Below are 7500 nucleotides of genomic sequence, written 5' to 3' on the forward strand. Positions count from 1 at the left end.
ATGCAAGGTAGTCTCTCTCTCTCTCTCTCTCGTGTCAAAATGAAAACAGCTTCCAGCCCCTTTCATGAAGGACTACTTGTGCATATTGCAAGATGTCAGTTTCTAAGTGAATGAGCAAAAGAGCATACAGCACCTGGTATTCCCAGGCGGTCTCCCATCCAAGTACTAACCAGGCCCGACCCTGCTTAGCTTCCGAGATCAGACGAGATCGGGCGTTGCCAGGCTGGTATGGCCGTACCAAATAAGTTGACAACCATAGGCTACTTATCCATATACAGATTTAGCAATTGACAATGCAAGGTAGTCTCTCTCTCTCTCTCTCTCTCTCTCTCTCTCTCTCTCGTGTCAAAATGAAAACAGCTTCCAGCCCCTTTCATGAAGGACTACTTGTGCATATTGCAAGATTTCAGTTTCTAAGTGAATGAGCAAAAGAGCATACAGCACCTGGTATTCCCAGGCGGTCTCCCATCCAAGTACTAACCAGGCCCGACCCTGCTTAGCTTCCGAGATCAGACGAGATCGGGCGTTGCCAGGCTGGTATGGCCGTACGAAATAAGTTGACAACCATAGGCTACTTATCCATATACAGATTTAGCAATTGACAATGCAAGGTAGTCTCTCTCTCTCTCTCTCTCGTGTCAAAATGAAAACAGCTTCCAGCCCCTTTCATGAAGGACTACTTGTGCATATTGCAAGATGTCAGTTTCTAAGTGAATGAGCAAAAGAGCATACAGCACCTGGTATTCCCAGGCGGTCTCCCATCCAAGTACTAACCAGGCCCGACCCTGCTTAGCTTCCGAGATCAGACGAGATCGGGCGTTGCCAGGCTGGTATGGCCGTACCAAATAAGTTGACAACCATAGGCTACTTATCCATATACAGATTTAGCAATTGACAATGCAAGGTAGTCTCTCTCTCTCTCTCTCTCTCGTGTCAAAATGAAAACAGCTTCCAGCCCCTTTCATGAAGGACTACTTGTGCATATTGCAAGATGTCAGTTTCTAAGTGAATGAGCAAAAGAGCATACAGCACCTGGTATTCCCAGGCGGTCTCCCATCCAAGTACTAACCAGGCCCGACCCTGCTTAGCTTCCGAGATCAGACGAGATCGGGCGTTGCCAGGCTGGTATGGCCGTACGAAATAAGTTGACAACCATAGGCTACTTATCCATATACAGATTTAGCAATTGACAATGCAAGGTGGTCTCTCTCTCTCTCGTGTCAAAATGAAAACAGCTTCCAGCCCCTTTCATGAAGGACTACTTGTGCATATTGCAAGATTTCAGTTTCTAAGTGAATGAGCAAAAGAGCATACAGCACCTGGTATTCCCAGGCGGTCTCCCATCCAAGTACTAACCAGGCCCGACCCTGGCCCGACCCTGCTTAGCTTCCGAGATCAGACGAGATCGGGCGTTGCCAGGCTAGTATGGCCGTACGAAATAAGTTGACAACCATAGGCTACTTATCCATATACAGATTTAGCAATTGACAATGCAAGGTAGTCTCTCTCTCTCTCTCTCTCTCTCTCTCTCTCTCTCGTGTCAAAATGAAAACAGCTTCCAGCCCCTTTCATGAAGGACTACTTGTGCATATTGCAAGATGTCAGTTTCTAAGTGAATGAGCAAAAGAGCATACAGCACCTGGTATTCCCAGGCGGTCTCCCATCCAATTACTAACCAGGCCCGACCCTGCTTAGCTTCCAAGATCAGACGAGATCGGGCGTTGCCAGGCTGGTATGGCCGTACGAAATAAGTTGACAACCATAGGCTACTTATCCATATACAGATTTAGCAATTGACAATGCAAGGTAGTCTCTCTCTCTCTCTCTCTCTCTCTCTCTCTCTCGTGTCAAAATGAAAACAGCTTCCAGCCCCTTTCATGAAGGACTACTTGTGCATATTGCAAGATGTCAGTTTCTAAGTGAATGAGCAAAAGAGCATACAGCACCTGGTATTCCCAGGCGGTCTCCCATCCAAGTACTAACCAGGCCCGACCCTGCTTAGCTTCCGAGATCAGACGAGATCGGGCGTTGCCAGGCTGGTATGGCCGTACAAAATAAGTTGACAACCATAGGCTACTTATCCATATACAGATTTAGCAATTGACAATGCAAGGTGGTCTCTCTCTCTCTCTCTCTCTCTCTCGTGTCAAAATGAAAACAGCTTCCAGCCCCTTTCATGAAGGACTACTTGTGCATATTGCAAGATTTCAGTTTCTAAGTGAATGAGCAAAAGAGCATACAGCACCTGGTATTCCCAGGCGGTCTCCCATCCAAGTACTAACCAGGCCCGACCCTGCTTAGCTTCCGAGATCAGACGAGATCGGGCGTTGCCAGGCTGGTATGGCCGTACGAAATAAGTTGACAACCATAGGCTACTTATCCATATACAGATTTAGCAATTGACAATGCAAGGTAGTCTCTCTCTATCTCTCTCTCTCTCTCTCTCGTGTCAAAATGAAAACAGCTTCCAGCCCCTTTCATGAAGGACTACTTGTGCATATTGCAAGATGTCAGTTTCTAAGTGAATGAGCAAAAGAGCATACAGCACCTGGTATTCCCAGGCGGTCTCCCATCCAATTACTAACCAGACCCGACCCTGCTTAGCTTCCGAGATCAGACGAGATCGGGCGTTGCCAGGCTGGTATGGCCGTACAAAATAAGTTGACAACCATAGGCTACTTATCCATATACAGATTTAGCAATTGACAATAAAAGGTGGTCTCTCCCTCTCTCTCTCTCTCTCTCTCTCGTGTCAAAATGAAAACAGCTTCCAGCCCCTTTCATGAAGGACTACTTGTGCATATTGCAAGATTTCAGTTTCTAAGTGAATGAGCAAAAGAGCATACAGCACCTGGTATTCCCAGGCGGTCTCCCATCCAAGTACTAACCAGGCCCGACCCTGCTTAGCTTCCGAGATCAGACGAGATCGGGCGTTGCCAGGCTGGTATGGCCGTACGAAATAAGTTGACAACCATAGGCTACTTATCCATATACAGATTTAGCAATTGACAATGCAAGGTGGTCTCTCTCTCTCTCTCTCTCTCTCGTGTCAAAATGAAAACAGCTTCCAGCCCCTTTCATGAAGGACTACTTGTGCATATTGCAAGATTTCAGTTTCTAAGTGAATGAGCAAAAGAGCATACAGCACCTGGTATTCCCAGGCGGTCTCCCATCCAAGTACTAACCAGGCCCGACCCTGCTTAGCTTCCGAGATCAGACGAGATCGGGCGTTGCCAGGCTGGTATGGCCGTACGAAATAAGTTGACAACCATAGGCTACTTATCCATATACAGATTTAGCAATTGACAATGCAAGGTAGTCTCTCTCTATCTCTCTCTCTCTCTCTCTCGTGTCAAAATGAAAACAGCTTCCAGCCCCTTTCATGAAGGACTACTTGTGCATATTGCAAGATGTCAGTTTCTAAGTGAATGAGCAAAAGAGCATACAGCACCTGGTATTCCCAGGCGGTCTCCCATCCAATTACTAACCAGACCCGACCCTGCTTAGCTTCCGAGATCAGACGAGATTGGGCGTTGCCAGGCTGGTATGGCCGTACAAAATAAGTTGACAACCATAGGCTACTTATCCATATACAGATTTAGCAATTGACAATGCAAGGTGGTCTCTCCCTCTCTCTCTCTCTCTCTCTCTCGTGTCAAAATGAAAACAGCTTCCAGCCCCTTTCATGAAGGACTACTTGTGCATATTGCAAGATTTCAGTTTCTAAGTGAATGAGCAAAAGAGCATACAGCACCTGGTATTCCCAGGCGGTCTCCCATCCAAGTACTAACCAGGCCCGACCCTGCTTAGCTTCCGAGATCAGACGAGATCGGGCGTTGCCAGGCTGGTATGGCCGTACAAAATAAGTTGACAACCATAGGCTACTTATCCATATACAGATTTAGCAATTGACAATGCAAGGTGGTCTCTCTCTCTCTCTCTCTCTCTCGTGTCAAAATGAAAACAGCTTCCAGCCCCTTTCATGAAGGACTACTTGTGCATATTGCAAGATTTCAGTTTCTAAGTGAATGAGCAAAAGAGCATACAGCACCTGGTATTCCCAGGCGGTCTCCCATCCAAGTACTAACCAGGCCCGACCCTGCTTAGCTTCCGAGATCAGACGAGATCGGGCGTTGCCAGGCTGGTATGGCCGTACTAAATAAGTTGACAACCATAGGCTACTTATCCATATACAGATTTAGCAATTGACAATGCAAGGTGGTCTCTCTCTCTCTCTCGTGTCAAAATGAAAACAGCTTCCAGCCCCTTTCATGAAGGACTACTTGTGCATATTGCAAGATTTCAGTTTCTAAGTGAATGAGCAAAAGAGCATACAGCACCTGGTATTCCCAGGCGGTCTCCCATCCAAGTACTAACCAGGCCCGACCCTGCTTAGCTTCCGAGATCAGACGAGATCGGGCGTTGCCAGGCTGGTATGGCCGTACGAAATAAGTTGACAACCATAGGCTACTTATCCATATACAGATTTAGCAATTGACAATGCAAGGTAGTCTCTCTCTCTCTCTCTCTCTCGTGTCAAAATGAAAACAGCTTCCAGCCCCTTTCATGAAGGACTACTTGTGCATATTGCAAGATTTCAGTTTCTAAGTGAATGAGCAAAAGAGCATACAGCACCTGGTATTCCCAGGCGGTCTCCCATCCAAGTACTAACCAGGCCCGACCCTGCTTAGCTTCCGAGATCAGACGAGATCGGGCGTTGCCAGGCTGGTATGGCCGTACGAAATAAGTTGACAACCATAGGCTACTTATCCATATACAGATTTAGCAATTGACAATGCAAGGTGGTCTCTCTCTCTCTCTCTCTCTCTCGTGTCAAAATGAAAACAGCTTCCAGCCCCTTTCATGAAGGACTACTTGTGCATATTGCAAGATGTCAGTTTATAAGTGAATGAGCAAAAGAGCATACAGCACCTGGTATTCCCAGGCGGTCTCCCATCCAATTACTAACCAGGCCCAACCCTGCTTAGCTTCCGAGATCAGACGAGATCGGGCGTTGCCAGGCTGGTATGGCCGTACAAAATAAGTTGACAACCATAGGCTACTTATCCATATACAGATTTAGCAATTGACAATGCAAGGTAGTCTCTCTCTCTCTCTCGTGTCAAAATGAAAACAGCTTCCAGCCCCTTTCATGAAGGACTACTTGTGCATATTGCAAGATTTCAGTTTCTAAGTGAATGAGCAAAAGAGCATACAGCACCTGGTATTCCCAGGCGGTCTCCCATCCAAGTACTAACCAGGCCCGACCCTGCTTAGCTTCCGAGATCAGACGAGATCGGGCGTTGCCAGGCTGGTATGGCCGTACAAAATAAGTTGACAACCATAGGCTACTTATCCATATACAGATTTAGCAATTGACAATGCAAGGTGGTCTCTCTCTCTCTCTCTCTCTCTCTCTCGTGTCAAAATGAAAACAGCTTCCAGCCCCTTTCATGAAGGACTACTTGTGCATATTGCAAGATTTCAGTTTCTAAGTGAATGAGCAAAAGAGCATACAGCACCTGGTATTCCCAGGCGGTCTCCCATCCAAGTACTAACCAGGCCCGACCCTGCTTAGCTTCCGAGATCAGACGAGATCGGGCGTTGCCAGGCTGGTATGGCCGTACTAAATAAGTTGACAACCATAGGCTACTTATCCATATACAGATTTAGCAATTGACAATGCAAGGTGGTCTCTCTCTCTCTCTCTCGTGTCAAAATGAAAACAGCTTCCAGCCCCTTTCATGAAGGACTACTTGTGCATATTGCAAGATTTCAGTTTCTAAGTGAATGAGCAAAAGAGCATACAGCACCTGGTATTCCCAGGCGGTCTCCCATCCAAGTACTAACCAGGCCCGACCCTGCTTAGCTTCCGAGATCAGACGAGATCGGGCGTTGCCAGGCTGGTATGGCCGTACGAAATAAGTTGACAACCATAGGCTACTTATCCATATACAGATTTAGCAATTGACAATGCAAGGTAGTCTCTCTCTCTCTCTCTCTCTCGTGTCAAAATGAAAACAGCTTCCAGCCCCTTTCATGAAGGACTACTTGTGCATATTGCAAGATTTCAGTTTCTAAGTGAATGAGCAAAAGAGCATACAGCACCTGGTATTCCCAGGCGGTCTCCCATCCAAGTACTAACCAGGCCCGACCCTGCTTAGCTTCCGAGATCAGACGAGATCGGGCGTTGCCAGGCTGGTATGGCCGTACGAAATAAGTTGACAACCATAGGCTACTTATCCATATACAGATTTAGCAATTGACAATGCAAGGTGGTCTCTCTCTCTCTCTCTCTCTCGTGTCAAAATGAAAACAGCTTCCAGCCCCTTTCATGAAGGACTACTTGTGCATATTGCAAGATGTCAGTTTATAAGTGAATGAGCAAAAGAGCATACAGCACCTGGTATTCCCAGGCGGTCTCCCATCCAATTACTAACCAGGCCCAACCCTGCTTAGCTTCCGAGATCAGACGAGATCGGGCGTTGCCAGGCTGGTATGGCCGTACAAAATAAGTTGACAACCATAGGCTACTTATCCATATACAGATTTAGCAATTGACAATGCAAGGTAGTCTCTCTCTCTCTCTCGTGTCAAAATGAAAACAGCTTCCAGCCCCTTTCATGAAGGACTACTTGTGCATATTGCAAGATTTCAGTTTCTAAGTGAATGAGCAAAAGAGCATACAGCACCTGGTATTCCCAGGCGGTCTCCCATCCAAGTACTAACCAGGCCCGACCCTGCTTAGCTTCCGAGATCAGACGAGATCGGGCGTTGCCAGGCTGGTATGGCCGTACAAAATAAGTTGACAACCATAGGCTACTTATCCATATACAGATTTAGCAATTGACAATGCAAGGTGGTCTCTCTCTCTCTCTCTCTCTCTCTCTCGTGTCAAAATGAAAACAGCTTCCAGCCCCTTTCATGAAGGACTACTTGTGCATATTGCAAGATTTCAGTTTCTAAGTGAATGAGCAAAAGAGCATACAGCACCTGGTATTCCCAGGCGGTCTCCCATCCAAGTACTAACCAGGCCCGACCCTGCTTAGCTTCCGAGATCAGACGAGATCGGGCGTTGCCAGGCTGGTATGGCCGTACTAAATAAGTTGACAACCATAGGCTACTTATCCATATACAGATTTAGCAATTGACAATGCAAGGTGGTCTCTCTCTCTCTCTCTCGTGTCAAAATGAAAACAGCTTCCAGCCCCTTTCATGAAGGACTACTTGTGCATATTGCAAGATTTCAGTTTCTAAGTGAATGAGCAAAAGAGCATACAGCACCTGGTATTCCCAGGCGGTCTCCCATCCAAGTACTAACCAGGCCCGACCCTGCTTAGCTTCCGAGATCAGACGAGATCGGGCGTTGCCAGGCTGGTATGGCCGTACGAAATAAGTTGACAACCATAGGCTACTTATCTATATACAGATTTAGCAATTGACAATGCAAGGTGGTCTCTCTCTCTCTCTCTCTCTCGTGTCAAAATGAAAACAGCTTCC

General features: G+C 46.8%; 19 non-coding genes and 6 pseudogenes across 19 annotated transcripts; all 25 read right to left on the minus strand.

Moving 5' to 3' along the window:
• Positions 1–121: 121 nt before the first annotated feature.
• LOC146291949 (5S ribosomal RNA) lies at positions 122–240 on the minus strand. The gene has a single exon (XR_014757896.1). It is a non-coding gene; the product is annotated as a 5S ribosomal RNA (ribosomal RNA).
• A 192-nt stretch (positions 241–432) lies between these two features.
• Positions 433–551, minus strand: LOC146291950 (5S ribosomal RNA). The gene has a single exon (XR_014756489.1). It is a non-coding gene; the product is annotated as a 5S ribosomal RNA (ribosomal RNA).
• A 174-nt stretch (positions 552–725) lies between these two features.
• On the minus strand, positions 726–844 carry LOC146291951 (5S ribosomal RNA). The gene has a single exon (XR_014757897.1). It is a non-coding gene; the product is annotated as a 5S ribosomal RNA (ribosomal RNA).
• A 176-nt stretch (positions 845–1020) lies between these two features.
• LOC146291952 (5S ribosomal RNA) lies at positions 1021–1139 on the minus strand. The gene has a single exon (XR_014756490.1). It is a non-coding gene; the product is annotated as a 5S ribosomal RNA (ribosomal RNA).
• Positions 1140–1307: 168 nt separating this feature from the next.
• Positions 1308–1437, minus strand: LOC146291953 (5S ribosomal RNA; annotated as a pseudogene).
• Positions 1438–1627: 190 nt separating this feature from the next.
• On the minus strand, positions 1628–1746 carry LOC146291954 (5S ribosomal RNA; annotated as a pseudogene).
• A 188-nt stretch (positions 1747–1934) lies between these two features.
• Positions 1935–2053, minus strand: LOC146291955 (5S ribosomal RNA). The gene has a single exon (XR_014757196.1). It is a non-coding gene; the product is annotated as a 5S ribosomal RNA (ribosomal RNA).
• A 180-nt stretch (positions 2054–2233) lies between these two features.
• LOC146291956 (5S ribosomal RNA) lies at positions 2234–2352 on the minus strand. The gene has a single exon (XR_014756491.1). It is a non-coding gene; the product is annotated as a 5S ribosomal RNA (ribosomal RNA).
• A 184-nt stretch (positions 2353–2536) lies between these two features.
• On the minus strand, positions 2537–2655 carry LOC146291957 (5S ribosomal RNA; annotated as a pseudogene).
• Positions 2656–2839: 184 nt separating this feature from the next.
• LOC146291958 (5S ribosomal RNA) lies at positions 2840–2958 on the minus strand. Its single transcript, XR_014756492.1, has one exon. It is a non-coding gene; the product is annotated as a 5S ribosomal RNA (ribosomal RNA).
• Positions 2959–3136: 178 nt separating this feature from the next.
• Positions 3137–3255, minus strand: LOC146291959 (5S ribosomal RNA). Its single transcript, XR_014756493.1, has one exon. It is a non-coding gene; the product is annotated as a 5S ribosomal RNA (ribosomal RNA).
• A 184-nt stretch (positions 3256–3439) lies between these two features.
• On the minus strand, positions 3440–3558 carry LOC146291960 (5S ribosomal RNA; annotated as a pseudogene).
• A 184-nt stretch (positions 3559–3742) lies between these two features.
• Positions 3743–3861, minus strand: LOC146291961 (5S ribosomal RNA). The gene has a single exon (XR_014757197.1). It is a non-coding gene; the product is annotated as a 5S ribosomal RNA (ribosomal RNA).
• A 178-nt stretch (positions 3862–4039) lies between these two features.
• Positions 4040–4158, minus strand: LOC146291962 (5S ribosomal RNA). The gene has a single exon (XR_014757597.1). It is a non-coding gene; the product is annotated as a 5S ribosomal RNA (ribosomal RNA).
• A 170-nt stretch (positions 4159–4328) lies between these two features.
• On the minus strand, positions 4329–4447 carry LOC146291963 (5S ribosomal RNA). Its single transcript, XR_014756494.1, has one exon. It is a non-coding gene; the product is annotated as a 5S ribosomal RNA (ribosomal RNA).
• A 176-nt stretch (positions 4448–4623) lies between these two features.
• Positions 4624–4742, minus strand: LOC146291964 (5S ribosomal RNA). The gene has a single exon (XR_014756495.1). It is a non-coding gene; the product is annotated as a 5S ribosomal RNA (ribosomal RNA).
• A 178-nt stretch (positions 4743–4920) lies between these two features.
• LOC146291965 (5S ribosomal RNA) lies at positions 4921–5039 on the minus strand (annotated as a pseudogene).
• Positions 5040–5209: 170 nt separating this feature from the next.
• On the minus strand, positions 5210–5328 carry LOC146291966 (5S ribosomal RNA). The gene has a single exon (XR_014757198.1). It is a non-coding gene; the product is annotated as a 5S ribosomal RNA (ribosomal RNA).
• A 182-nt stretch (positions 5329–5510) lies between these two features.
• Positions 5511–5629, minus strand: LOC146291967 (5S ribosomal RNA). Its single transcript, XR_014757598.1, has one exon. It is a non-coding gene; the product is annotated as a 5S ribosomal RNA (ribosomal RNA).
• A 172-nt stretch (positions 5630–5801) lies between these two features.
• On the minus strand, positions 5802–5920 carry LOC146291968 (5S ribosomal RNA). The gene has a single exon (XR_014756496.1). It is a non-coding gene; the product is annotated as a 5S ribosomal RNA (ribosomal RNA).
• A 176-nt stretch (positions 5921–6096) lies between these two features.
• LOC146291969 (5S ribosomal RNA) lies at positions 6097–6215 on the minus strand. The gene has a single exon (XR_014756497.1). It is a non-coding gene; the product is annotated as a 5S ribosomal RNA (ribosomal RNA).
• Positions 6216–6391: 176 nt separating this feature from the next.
• Positions 6392–6510, minus strand: LOC146291970 (5S ribosomal RNA; annotated as a pseudogene).
• Positions 6511–6680: 170 nt separating this feature from the next.
• On the minus strand, positions 6681–6799 carry LOC146291971 (5S ribosomal RNA). Its single transcript, XR_014757199.1, has one exon. It is a non-coding gene; the product is annotated as a 5S ribosomal RNA (ribosomal RNA).
• Positions 6800–6981: 182 nt separating this feature from the next.
• Positions 6982–7100, minus strand: LOC146291972 (5S ribosomal RNA). Its single transcript, XR_014757599.1, has one exon. It is a non-coding gene; the product is annotated as a 5S ribosomal RNA (ribosomal RNA).
• A 172-nt stretch (positions 7101–7272) lies between these two features.
• LOC146291973 (5S ribosomal RNA) lies at positions 7273–7391 on the minus strand. The gene has a single exon (XR_014756498.1). It is a non-coding gene; the product is annotated as a 5S ribosomal RNA (ribosomal RNA).
• Between the last annotated feature and the right edge of the window lie 109 nt (positions 7392–7500).

This window comes from Hypomesus nipponensis, chromosome 5, assembly GCF_054491055.1.
Source record: "Hypomesus nipponensis isolate SF chromosome 5, ASM5449105v1, whole genome shotgun sequence".
In the NCBI taxonomy this organism is placed as follows: domain Eukaryota; kingdom Metazoa; phylum Chordata; class Actinopteri; order Osmeriformes; family Osmeridae; genus Hypomesus; species Hypomesus nipponensis.